At 39.4% G+C, this 12329-nt stretch overlaps 1 protein-coding gene across 5 annotated transcripts in view; it reads right to left on the bottom strand.

Moving 5' to 3' along the window:
- PARD3B (par-3 family cell polarity regulator beta) overlaps positions 1 to 12329 on the bottom strand; it is a 761176-nt gene that overhangs the window by 17219 nt on the left and 731628 nt on the right. The gene's annotated exons all lie outside the window — the stretch shown is intronic.

Here is a 12329-nt window from a genome sequence, read left to right as displayed (position 1 = left end):
AAATACATTTTTTACTCAGGAATCCATATCCAGGATCCAGAGGACAATCTTTGGTTATGTGACAAACACCGTGGAGGAGAATTTTCTTGTTGCTTTCCACATAGAAAGAGTACAAGGCGTTGTAGCTGTCCTAAGAATGCAAACTAGCTCTCTGTGTACAAAAAAGAAGTCCTTTTAAACTTGTAAAAGTTATGGTGCATGCTAGTCCAACTCAAAATGAAAAGTCTCAGGAGGAAAAGATCAGGGTTAAGGGTTCTGTATTGATTTTCCTCTCCACATTGGGATTAAAGTGATTTCAATTGTGACTGAGCCCTACAAATGTAATTATAATCTCCATTTTATTTTTAGACTGTGTACAAAGAAGTGCAATAATGGACAGCTGAACATTTTCTACTGTCCATTAAAAAAGAAACGTTTCCGATGAAATCTCTGTAAGTCCAAGGACCAGTGGAGTAATCTCTCACTAACAGAGCTTTCTTCAGATGCTCCGTGACGAGAGAAGAGGGAGAGCAGTTGGCTCTTCACATGAAAGAATTATGCTGAAGTGACATTAAGGATGATACTCCAACTTTCCAAAGAAGTTCTGAGTTAAAATTAGTTCCAAGTTTCTGAAAACACAGTCAGAGCAATCATCAAGTTACCTATTTCAATATTATTTACAGAATGCTATATGGAAAATACTGCATTTATACTTTGTTAAAGGAGACATGCTCCAAATTACAAAAATATCCAGAAAATGCTAATTCTAACACTCATTTAGTATGGTTGCACTCCTGTCTGCTTTATAATATGTAATGTGTTTATAAAATTTAGGCTAGGGTTTTCAGAGGGTCCTAAGAAAGCCAGGCACTCAAGTCTATAGAATATCAAAGTAATGCATCTATTGAATATCAAAGTAAAGTAAGTGCTTAAGTACTCTGACGGATTGAAGCCTAAAATTCCAGTTGCTAAACCAATTGTTAAGTGAATTCCAGGTGAATAATTACACTCTTCACTTTCTATTTTGCCCTGCATACTATTGAACAACTTTTGCATTCCATTCCAAAGGTGGCTGCATTATCATAATGGGCAAAGTGATCTCTGGACAAAATCTTCTTAAACACTATGCCACTTATGTAATTTTGAAAATTATACTTCCTCTACAAATAACGTAAGGTATATCAACAGTATTAGCTATTTTGGGAATGGTGGACAAAAGGCACTATATGTATTTTTCTTGTACTGGACTAGAACTTTCTTGGGTAAATTTAAATTTTTTTAGATTTAATTTTCATTCTGTTTTGAATAGGATAATATTTCTTTTTTCTTTTTTGGGACTCATATTAGTTTTTTAGAAGTACATTCTTTTATGTATACATTGGTTCTCTGCTTTTCAATAAAAAGTGTTCCTTCTTTTTAAAAAGCAGCATCTGAAATGGAATCAAAATTCATAATGAAAATGCCAAATCAGTCTCAACAAAAGAGGTGAAATGCTGTCAGATTACAGAGCGTGCTGACACCTTGATCCAAGTAAAAAGTCATTCTCATGGATTTTCAACTGTGAAATCCCAATAAGATTGTTTTTGCTTGCCGGATTTTGTTGCGATCTATAGTAGACTGCACTGCAAAATACTTTCTTTGACTTAGAAAACAAAGATTATTTTTCTTCTTTAACTGAAGAAAAGCTTCTCCTACTCAATATGTGAGGACCCCCCACCGTCACTCTTAAACCGGGGATTTTTACACACAGTTGCTGCTGCTAGTTCTTCTCTTTTGAACCATGCATGGTTGCCAGTTTCCAAAGCTTGCTCTCAGACAACCTAACATAGAGTTGACATTCTCCTTGGTGAATTACATCTGAAGTGGAACAAAAATGGTAAGTAATTCACTTGCTATTAAAGTAGAACACCCTCCTCTTTTTACTTCCTATGGATGTTATGTAGCGGACGTGTTACCCGTGTTCTGCTATGTTTTTTCAGCTGTTACAAGAATATGGGATATCAATTACTTTGTGCACAGAGGATGCTGACTTGAGGAACAGCTCCAAGTTTACATTACTTCTCAGCTCTATCGACTGCTCCAACATGTAAATGTCTATCGGACTCTTTGTGTAGGAGGAGGAGAGGGGGGCAGGGTGGGGCAGTTCTCAGCTTCTTCTCCCCACTGCCCCCTGCTCCATTAAATGGTTCATTAAACAAATATTTACTCAAATATCCCATGGGATTCTTACTGCTTAGCATATTAACATAAAAAGGGCAAAATACTAGCAGTGCAAGGCCTTTGCTAATACAGATGAAAATCAGGTGTAAGTATGAATGTTGTTAACACCTTCCTAGATATAGTTGCATTTTTCACCTTGATACAAGAAGACTTTAAGTGCAATGATATACTCCTGGTATTTTAAAGGCTTCGTTCAGCTTTTAATATCCAGCTATGTGTGTCTATATAGTGCAAAGCTCTCTAAAAGCCTTTCTAACAACATACAGACTATATAGACACACACATGCAGACATGCCCACCCATATATAAAGTTTTCGTTGGCGTGAGTTTGGAATGGCTGCATTGCTTACTATCATTACATGTGGTGAAGCCACAAATGAGTTATGCAGATCCTTCCAAATGAGTGTAAAACATTTATATCATTGTATACCAGTTTATATTCTGTGCATGTTATACTGAAAAAATATTCTAGACATTTTTGTAAGGGCCTCCTTACATGGCAGAATTACTTCCTGTATTTTTTTTAAACCCAAAACAATAAACAATTTTCTAGGGTAGGAATGAACACTGCATATTACAGGAAAGAAGGGATTTCAATTTCTCTAATGGTATAATAGGACATGGCATGTGTTCTGACCCCCATATTAGCCCTTGACCATGTCACTGTTCATAACAGTTACTAGTCTGAACATTACCAATCCATTAAGGACCTTGTACTACAATAACTTACAAATCCAGCTTTTACTTGATTTGATTCTTGGGGGAAAAGTAGACAGAAGGCTGTGGTAGATTGTCTTAGAAAAGCAAAATATGGGTTTTGAAAGGGCTGCCTTGCTTCATTTAATGGGCAGAGTGCAAGTAAAAAGATCAGCTATATTAATCTTGTGTCCTGGATGACTCTATACTTTGTCACATTATTCTGATATTTACAACACATGGATAAAGAAATGAAGGAACTGATTCCACAATTGTCATAACTATGTTTAACATCCATTTTTTATTTACTGAATTCAGTGGGAGGATTTCCACTGATTCCAGTAGCCATTGGACTGAGCTCATACAGACTTCAACAGCTCTTGTGTGGAAGAACTGGGCCCTTGGAAAATACCATGCTGAGTTCAAATGGTAATGACAACAATATAAGAACAGAAGGAGAGAGAGAGTTGAAAAATGTAATTTAGAACACAATTTTAATGCATTTTGAGTAAGCAGAACTGTACAGAGGAATTAAATATGTGACCCACTCATGAAAAGGATGTAGCCTAGCTCCCACTTGCCAAAGTGGTATTGTAACAGCTGCTCTACCAGCTGTTTTGACAATGAACTCCTTTTAGTAACTTTCCATGGTTCCAAATTATGTACCTCTGTTAATCATTAATAAATGTAGAAAACCCATCTCCCCACAAACTGGCCCTGACTTCATCAGGAATAGTAGTGACATCAATTTCATATAAAATCTGGCCTTTATGTTTCTCTATGGCTCAGATTTCCCTTGTGGCATTCCATTTTATTTTTCTTTCTAAGTGGGTGGTATCTTTTGTGCTCATGGCTATGCATGTGGCATATTTATGAATTAATCCAGAACTATATTTCAATCTCTAAGGTTTAGATGGCCTGTAATTTTCTTTAAAATGTCAAATTAAAACTGTCTCTATATTATTTCTTACTTTTTAATCTCTTCTTTCCTGTTCCATAAAAACATATGCAGTAACTCAGTTGCTAAGACTACTTTACATGGTTTGCAGAATCTTGCTACTAAGACAGAATATCTCATTTCCACTTTCTCTTCTTTACTGTAATTAAACTGCCATATCTGTCCTGTAAGGACTGAATGAACAGGACTAGATTATAGGTTGAAACAACATAAACCCAACTGCAGCCTTCTTGACTGGAGACCAATGACACAATAGTCAGGCAACTATTTGTATATTGGGGTTCAGGTGAATCTTGGTAGAATGGGTAAGAAATTCATGGCTAATGCTGAAGAATACAAAGTACAAAAGCTGGACCTACTATATACTGAGTGCATCTATATGTTCAAGTTAGGTGGAGGAATAAATTGTGTGGAGCAGTTCACACTGGAGTCAAGTGTGCCCAGGTGCAGTGTCTGCACATGTGTCCAGGATCGCAGCACTCTGAGTTGGGGCAGAGCAGCTCTGGGCTGGAAGGAGCCTGGGGGTCAGCCCTAGGCTCTGGGTGGCAGTGTCATGCAGTGAAGAGGCTGGCTAGGGCACAAGGGTGCTAAAGTGAGGGGCTAGGCAGCAGGCAGCTCCTGCACTTTAGCACCCCCATGCCCCAGCCAGCCCCTGTCACCATCTACACATGTGTTTCAGCACACTTAAGTACTCTGCCAAAAGACAATACTGTCCCTGACAGTACTATCTTATGGCAGAGTTAATTAATTTAGTGCACCCTAATATCAGTGCACATGTAGATGGAGACACTTTACTGCAGATCTACTTAGTCTACTTGGCAATAAAGCGCATGTGTATATGCACCCACTGTGTATTAAAGGTACACACTGGGTGTGTACAGAAGTTAGATTTTTTGTGCAATGAGGTCCTGAAAGCATTCTGTAGCTGTAACACAACAAATGGTCACTGTTGCAGCGTACTTTTAAAATGGTTGATCAAGCAAAAATGTAACCCTCATCTGATGTATCAGACAATGGTACTTGAGGGCAGAGTGCCTTCACAGGTTCTCTGCCAGGGTTAATTTCCAGTGATTTTGCTCGCATCTGGCTGTGTGACCTGGCCCCGCCCCTGGGGCTGTCACAGAGAGGGGACAGAAAACCTCTGTCTCCTCCCTAAGCCACCTGGTGGGTGAAGGGAGCCCCCCTGCCACAAGTGCTCCCCCCATCTACACCTTCTGAGGTCTTGAGGGGAGCTGGGTGGGACCCATGTGGTGAGGGTCCCCCCCCCCCCCATGTCAGTTTTGACAGCAGCTGTAGCTGCTGTGCCTGGAGCTTGGGGTGGGGGGAAACAGAGCCCCCCCCCACTTTGCGGGCTCAGCCCAGCTACCTCTGCTGGGGCCTTGGGGAGAGACGGGCCTGGCCCATGTGGTGGGGGGGCTCTCTCCCCCCCCCAACACCTTGCATAAGCACGTTGACAGCAGCAGCCATGGCTTCTGTGTCCAGAACTGGGGCGGGTGTGTGTGTGTGTGTGTGTGTGTGTGTGTGTGGTGGGAGATGCCAGCAGAGGTAGCTGGGCCAGGCCCATGTGGGAGGGGGCTCTGTTCTCTCCCTGCCCCCCACCCCAGTTCCGGGTACAGCAGCCATGGCTGCTGCTGTCAAGATGCTCATGCAGGGGGCAGAGGGAAGGGATCCTCTTGTGCCACATGGGCCTGGTCCAGCTCCCCCCAAGACCCCAGCAGGGGCAGTTGGGGGGTGCCACATGGCAAAGGGGGTTCTGTCCCCCCTTCCCCCTCCCAGCCACTGCTGACTGTTGCCAGATGGGGAGGGCGCAGATGGGGAGAAGGGTGGTCCAGCTGCTGGAGTGCCCCCACCTGCTGGCCAGTACAGGCAGACTCTGAGCCCCACCCTCCCCCTCTTCCTCCCCCTCCCAACAGACAAATGCCTGTTGGGTTCAATGGTGCTCTAACTCATGGCACATTGTGTAAAGCGTCATAGTTGGAGTGCCTTCCCAACAGGCTGCCTAAACTTCTGTATGCAGCCATTGTTTGACTCTTCTTTTCTCCTTTGTTGGCTACTTCAACAGGGGAATGGGGGATTAATGCCATTTTGTACTGTTGCTCAACCAGTTTACAATTTACTTATAGGAAAAATAAATTAAAAGCTTGGGCTGAGGTGTTGTCTTTTAAATGAAGCTCCCTATAAAGAGTGCAATGTCCTTGTTTTAAGAACCCAAGGTATAGGTCAGCTTTAATTCATAGCACTTCATAAGCAGGTATGTTTTTACTCTAAATATACAGATTTTCTCTTGTAAACCAGCCAGATGAGCTTCCCACTCTCCTGGGCAATTTCAACATTGATTTTGACAATTCAGAGAATACATTTGCATTTTGTAGCACATCTTATTCCCCTGGTTTCACTCAGCATGTCACTCTGTTGATGTTTTCTATGGGACATACTCTTTTTGTTTTTTAATTTGATCTCACTCTTTTTAATTTGCATTCACTTATCTTTTTTCCACAGATCCTTCATCTCAACCTAAACCCTTTTCCACTGACGCTTATTTCTTTCATTAATGTTTTGTTCTTGCATCTGTTTTGTTCTTGTACTCATTGGAGGCCTTGCTAATACTGATTCCTTTTCTCCTAATGAGGCAATGTCTCCATAATTTCACTATGCTTAATATTATTAAGGCAAACACTTCTCTTTGGAAGCAATCTTTTTCTTGCTCTCTTTGTTTTTCTCAGTTGAATTTAGTGCCTTTATATTCTGTGGTAAGTTCTTATGCCTCAATATATGCTAACCTCTTTATAAGATCCATGCTTTTTGTAAATGTGACATTTAAAGTATTTTTAGTTACCCAAACTAATATATGTTTGCAAACTAGGCCAGCTGTTCAATTTCAAAAGGAAAAAAAAAAGACTTTTAAAGCATTCCATATTGCATCCACTGACTCTTCTTGGGGAGCAGTTGAGTGACTTATTGGAAAAATTGACAAAAGCCACTCTGTCAGCCTCCTGCTACACCTTGAAAGTATTCTTCTGGGACGTCTGTTCTGTTTTGTTTTGCTTTTTTAAAGAAATTATCCCTGTTGCTGCAGATATTTTCTTCACTGAATTTTCTTTAGTTACTCCCATGGAAATTTGCAGGGGTGGGCTGACAACTGAACTCTATGATTTCATATCTTGACCTTTGACCTTCTCAACTTTTTAAGTAATTCTTTTCAGAAGTAAGACTTAACTTGGCTTAGATAGGAAGGAAGCATCTTGTTAATCTGAACTAATGTTCTACTCCAATTTTTACGGAACCTAAAATTACTTCTAAAAAAAATATCCCTGCCATTTCTAATTCTACTTTAAGACTTCTGTAACTATGATCCCGGTCACAGACTTCACTCCTTTCTTTTAGGCAAGAAGCTTACAGAAAGTCATGTCTGCTCAGATGCAGGCTTAGTCAATGAGATATGAATAAAGTATACAACTATCCATAAGCTGCTATTGGCTCTTCTATGCCTGGTTTGAAGACACTCATTATTTAGGTTCATACAGATAATTACACACTTTGTATGATACCTATGTACAGTGGAAAGGATTAGACTTTGACACAGTATGCAGAATAAGACTTAAGCCATTGGGTGTGATGCTAAGTAATGCTGATGTGATACATGTAACAATACGTAGAAACCAGAGCATCTTTAGATTTCAACTGTATCTGGTTGCTATGCATGGAATTTTATGAGAGAATATCTCACTTCTACTCAGGATTTACACTCCTGTTTTCCCACAAGCATAATAACTCTTGTGGCCTCTTTAGATTCTGGGCAGCTTTTGTAATAATTAGTTTTATTACCTTGAGGCAGCAAGTAAAGTAAAGTTAGCTACTAAGTTTTGGACTGATGCTAATCTTTTAAGGAGCACATCAGCTCAGTTTCCAAGTTAGAGCTCTATCATGTAAGACTGATCTCTCTTTTTTTTTCTTTGCTTGTATTTCATCTTGGCTGGTTTATTGCAACGCTTTTCTTGGAGGTCCTTGAAAAGGCCCAATATTTCCATTAAAACTGATTCAAAATCCATCTGCCAGGATTTTAAAACCAACTAAAACCATGCACATATTTCACTTATAATGAGATCATTGTATGGGAAGAGATCAGAAAGATTTAAAGATTTTTTTCAATAAGAAGGCTGCTGTCATGATAATAATCGTGCGTAAAAATATCCCTACCTGAGTTATTGACATTGCTTTAGATTATTAAAGTTGAAAAAGAAAATTAAAAATCAAATGTGCTATTGTATACACTTTCTGTTTATTACTTATATCTCATTTGGTTTGAACAATGTGATTAAGCCAGTCACTTTCATTTTCATTCATAGACAGTTCTGTTCATATTCAAGTTCTGAAGTCATAAAATAGCACAATGGTTGTCAACCTTTTTTCATTTGCGGACCCCTAAAAAATTTCAAATTGAGGTTTGGGCCCCTTTGGAAATTTTGAATGGATGTACACACCCCTTTGAATTGTAAGTGTGGATATTCACATACATTTGATTGATCATAGCCATCTTTTGCAGGTCCCCTGGACAGTCTGCAGACCCCCAGGAGTCCATGGACTTCAGGTTGAAAACCACTGAAATAGCACAATCTTTTTGTATTTGGGATTGAAATATGGAAGGGAAAATATTTACTTTCAAAATCCCGTTTACTTTCAATTTTAACATAAAATATCAACTGACAATAAGTTTTGAAACCCTTTTCTCCCAACTGATTCCTTTACATTTGAGGCAGTTTTCCTTACCAAGGTCTACACTTCGCACCTATATTAAATGGACTCCATGGGCACGTCAAATGAGTGCAGTCATGTGGTATGTGGCGCTGCAAATGTATTTGCAGCGCTACATACTGCACAGTCCAGTGTTCCTTGCAGTGGAAGGGCACGCTGCCTAAGTGTGCACTGCGCCAGATTATTTTTCCATGGGTTCTTTTTGATTCCTGGATATCCAGGGGTAAAAAAACCCGATGGAAATAAAACCCAGTGCAATGCGTGCTCAGCCAGTGTACGCTGCTGAAAAGCAGAGCTGGGATGCTCGGACCAATACTGTAGCTGCCGGCCACGCTCTCTGTGGCAGAATTGCTGTGGCTGCAGCCCTGGGAGGTTGCTAGACCCCAGGTAAGGCTGCTGCGTTCAGCCCAGTGCTGCCCTCAGGCTCCTGTACACCTCCCGGGTCAGCTTGCTGTGTGCCAAACCTTGCACTGCCACTACTTATCCCTGGGGAACCAAATGTCCACGAATGTCTGGTCACACCCTATGCATTTAATTTACTGTAGTTTATAGCACTTTGCTGCAACCTATGTTCTGCTGGTAAAATTATTTAACTTTTCATGTCTTTTGAGGACAATAGATGGCAAAATGCTGTAGCTAGCATGAACCACTTGTTGAGGATTCTTTAAAAATAAATGTAGTTTGTAAGTTTGAGATTTAAAAAAGCCAGGGAATAACCATTACCGTGATAAATTCACTACCTTGTAAATTCAAGAGCAGTTATTATGTATTATTTCTCTATTTTGTTTGTACAGAAGGCACAGTATTTCTGTACTGTAAACCCATCATTTGATTCAGCAAAAAAAAAAAAAAAGTAGCAGATAAGATACCAGACAGAATGGAGATCAGGTCAGCATCTATATCAGGAAGAATTTGTGAGACCACCATGTAGAGCGCAACGGAAACAAGCTCCTTGATTGAGAAACAACAGTTGATAGTATGTGCCAAGATGGGGACAGAAGGAAGAAGTGTGCAGAATTAGAATGGCACACTGAGCAAAACATTTCAGCCCTGTCAAGAAATGCAATGCAACACTCATTGCTACAGTAATAAGCAGTAGGAGGCAAATAGGAGAGTGACAATAAAACGGGAAAACACTGAGAGCAGCCAGAGAAGTTCCAGGTCCAGGCTACTCATGAGTTATCATTTTAGAGCTTTTGATACTTTTACCTTTATTCCTCTTATTTACTGTAGCCGTACCAACACCATATATTCCAACACCTGATAACAGTGCCCCCCTTGCTGTTTACGTTGGATAGATGAGACAATACCTACAGGTAAGAATGGCTGAACACTGATCTGACATCAGTAACAGAAACACACGTAAGCTTGTGGCAGAATGCTTCAACCTCCCCGGACATCCCATGGCTGACCTCAGAGAAGCTGTTCTTAGGCAACAAAAGTTTCTAAAGGAACGTCAATGGGAAATGGTGAGACAAGAAATCATCCACAGATTGGGCTCTGTTATGAGACTCCTGATTCTTATCCCATTACTTGGATTAACTTAGATCTGCCCTATGTTCCTTAATGGGTTAATTGCTTTGTTTTTCTCTCTCCTACCCACCTTGCCTCTCTCAGTAGTGCCCCCTTCTTCTTCCTCCCCCACCCTCCTTACCCTTTGTATTGTAATAATCACTGCTTTCTATCTAGTAGCTCTGCAGTCCCTTCACAGCATCTGATGAAGTAAACCCTCTGTTTACAAAAGCTTGTGCTGTACATCTCTGATTTAGTTAAGTCTATAAAGGGCAAATCTACCCTGCCTTCTCAGTTGAGGGTGACAGACTCTTTCTCTAGAATAATTTGGCATATGCACCCAGCTGGTTGGCCTAGTTGTGCCACTATTAGGTCCTGTGCACACTATAGAATTTAGCTAGACTGTAAACGGGCTAGGGACAACCGTGTTATAATTGGTCCCATGGCAAGGTTTTTTCTTTTTTTCTTTTTAAGGGCATCCCATAAAAGCAAGGTGGAGTCAGAGATATCACTTGAGACAGGCAGGAGACACAAGAGGTACAGGAACTTGGGACTAGATTTTCAATTTGAGGAAACTGATGGAAAGTAGGAGGCAATTTAATCTCCCAGTGTTCCTGAGCTTCATTGATTTTTCAAGATCTGTCATACATGGATGAGGAAAGCAAGATTTGAGGAAGGTTACCCAGTTTAGAAATGTGTTACCACAATCTCTGCACCAATCATCAGTTTACAGTAAAGAGACTTATGAAGGACATGAATGGATATCAAAACACATTAGAATTATATCACTAAGATCAAGATAGGATAGAGCTGTCAGTGATGAAGGTAAGGGAGAAGGGAGGGACACATAGATTAACCATTATTGACTTAAAATTAGGAGTTGCCTGTATCTCTGCAGAATCTTGCAGGAAAAATTAATTGCGGCTTTGAATCCAAGGCTGTTTCAAACTTAAGGTGAACACTTAAAATCCTAAGGTGATTGCAACATCAAATATTGACAGATGAACTTTGTAGAAAAACATAAGCTCTATTTAGTAATGCCATCTTCCTAACAGAACAGGCAAAAGTTAATTCGTAAGACACGTCATGAGCACAGTTAATAAATTATTTCATTATCGATAAAGGTTTATCAAGACCTCCACTCTTAAAAAAATAGAACGCATGGGACTTTCCAGTGATTGCTAGAAAAGTTGCTGCAGAGCCAGAGATCAGTACTGGCATTACTTGGAATATTTGTAGGATATCACTGCCATCCTTTCTGAACCACGTAAAAAGATTACTCAGTTAAGCAAATGAAATCCAAAGGCTGCATATAGTGTAGAAGCTAACTGAAAAAAAGATGAAAAATGGGAGAGAGAGGCAAACAATAATACTATAGGACATACTGACTCATGTTAGTCACAGACTAAGGACAGCAGTGAACAATTTGAACAGACACAGTAAATCAAACACAAAATGCACTGCATGAGTTTTATTCAACACTGCAGCCATTTTTAATTAGTGGGGGACATTCAACTGAAACATGGATGGGCTTCATGAAGGAAATGTAAACATCACTTGAATTGAATAGCTGTTTTGTAAAACAACACGGATTGATACAATTCTCTCAATTTAAATTAGCAACTAAAAACTTTGGTTTATCTAATAACTAAGTTTGGTTTAACTAAACTGATTTTACACTTTATATTTAGATGAATACTTCAGTTCTTTTTGTAAAGGAAGTTGGATTCACATTGGTAATCATTCTGTTCTTATTTACAACTAAATGGAGTAATTTCACTAAATTTGGTACTTCTTTTTGCTAACCAGGAAATACAATTTATTCATATTTAAGCAGTTTCAATTAATCCATTTGAGTCTTAGTTTTTACATTTTTATTATGTCAGATAACAGTCAAAGACCCATCTTATTTACTATACAAGATAATTATTTTTTTGTTTGTGATTTGTGTCAACCTCCTTTTGGATGAGAACTAGAATTCATTTAAAATGCAAAAAAACTAACACTTTAAATTTTTTATTTGTTGAATAAAATTATATGTGCTGGATGCATAAGGGAAAATGTTTGTCAGCATATATTAAAGAAAAGAATTAGTATTTGTAGCTAGTGAACTGAACTGGTCATCATGTTCTTTATAATTTTAGAACTAGTAGATCTCATCTCATCCACCTAGTTTTTATTCATACACTGAAAGATAAAAACAAGCTTTCCT

The sequence above is a fragment of the Crocodylus porosus genome, unplaced genomic scaffold (assembly GCF_001723895.1).
Source record: "Crocodylus porosus isolate Cpor-Errol unplaced genomic scaffold, CroPor_comp1, whole genome shotgun sequence".
In the NCBI taxonomy this organism is placed as follows: domain Eukaryota; kingdom Metazoa; phylum Chordata; order Crocodylia; family Crocodylidae; genus Crocodylus; species Crocodylus porosus.
Note: the sequence above shows the minus strand (reverse complement) of the source record. Positions and strands in the feature narration are given on the sequence as shown.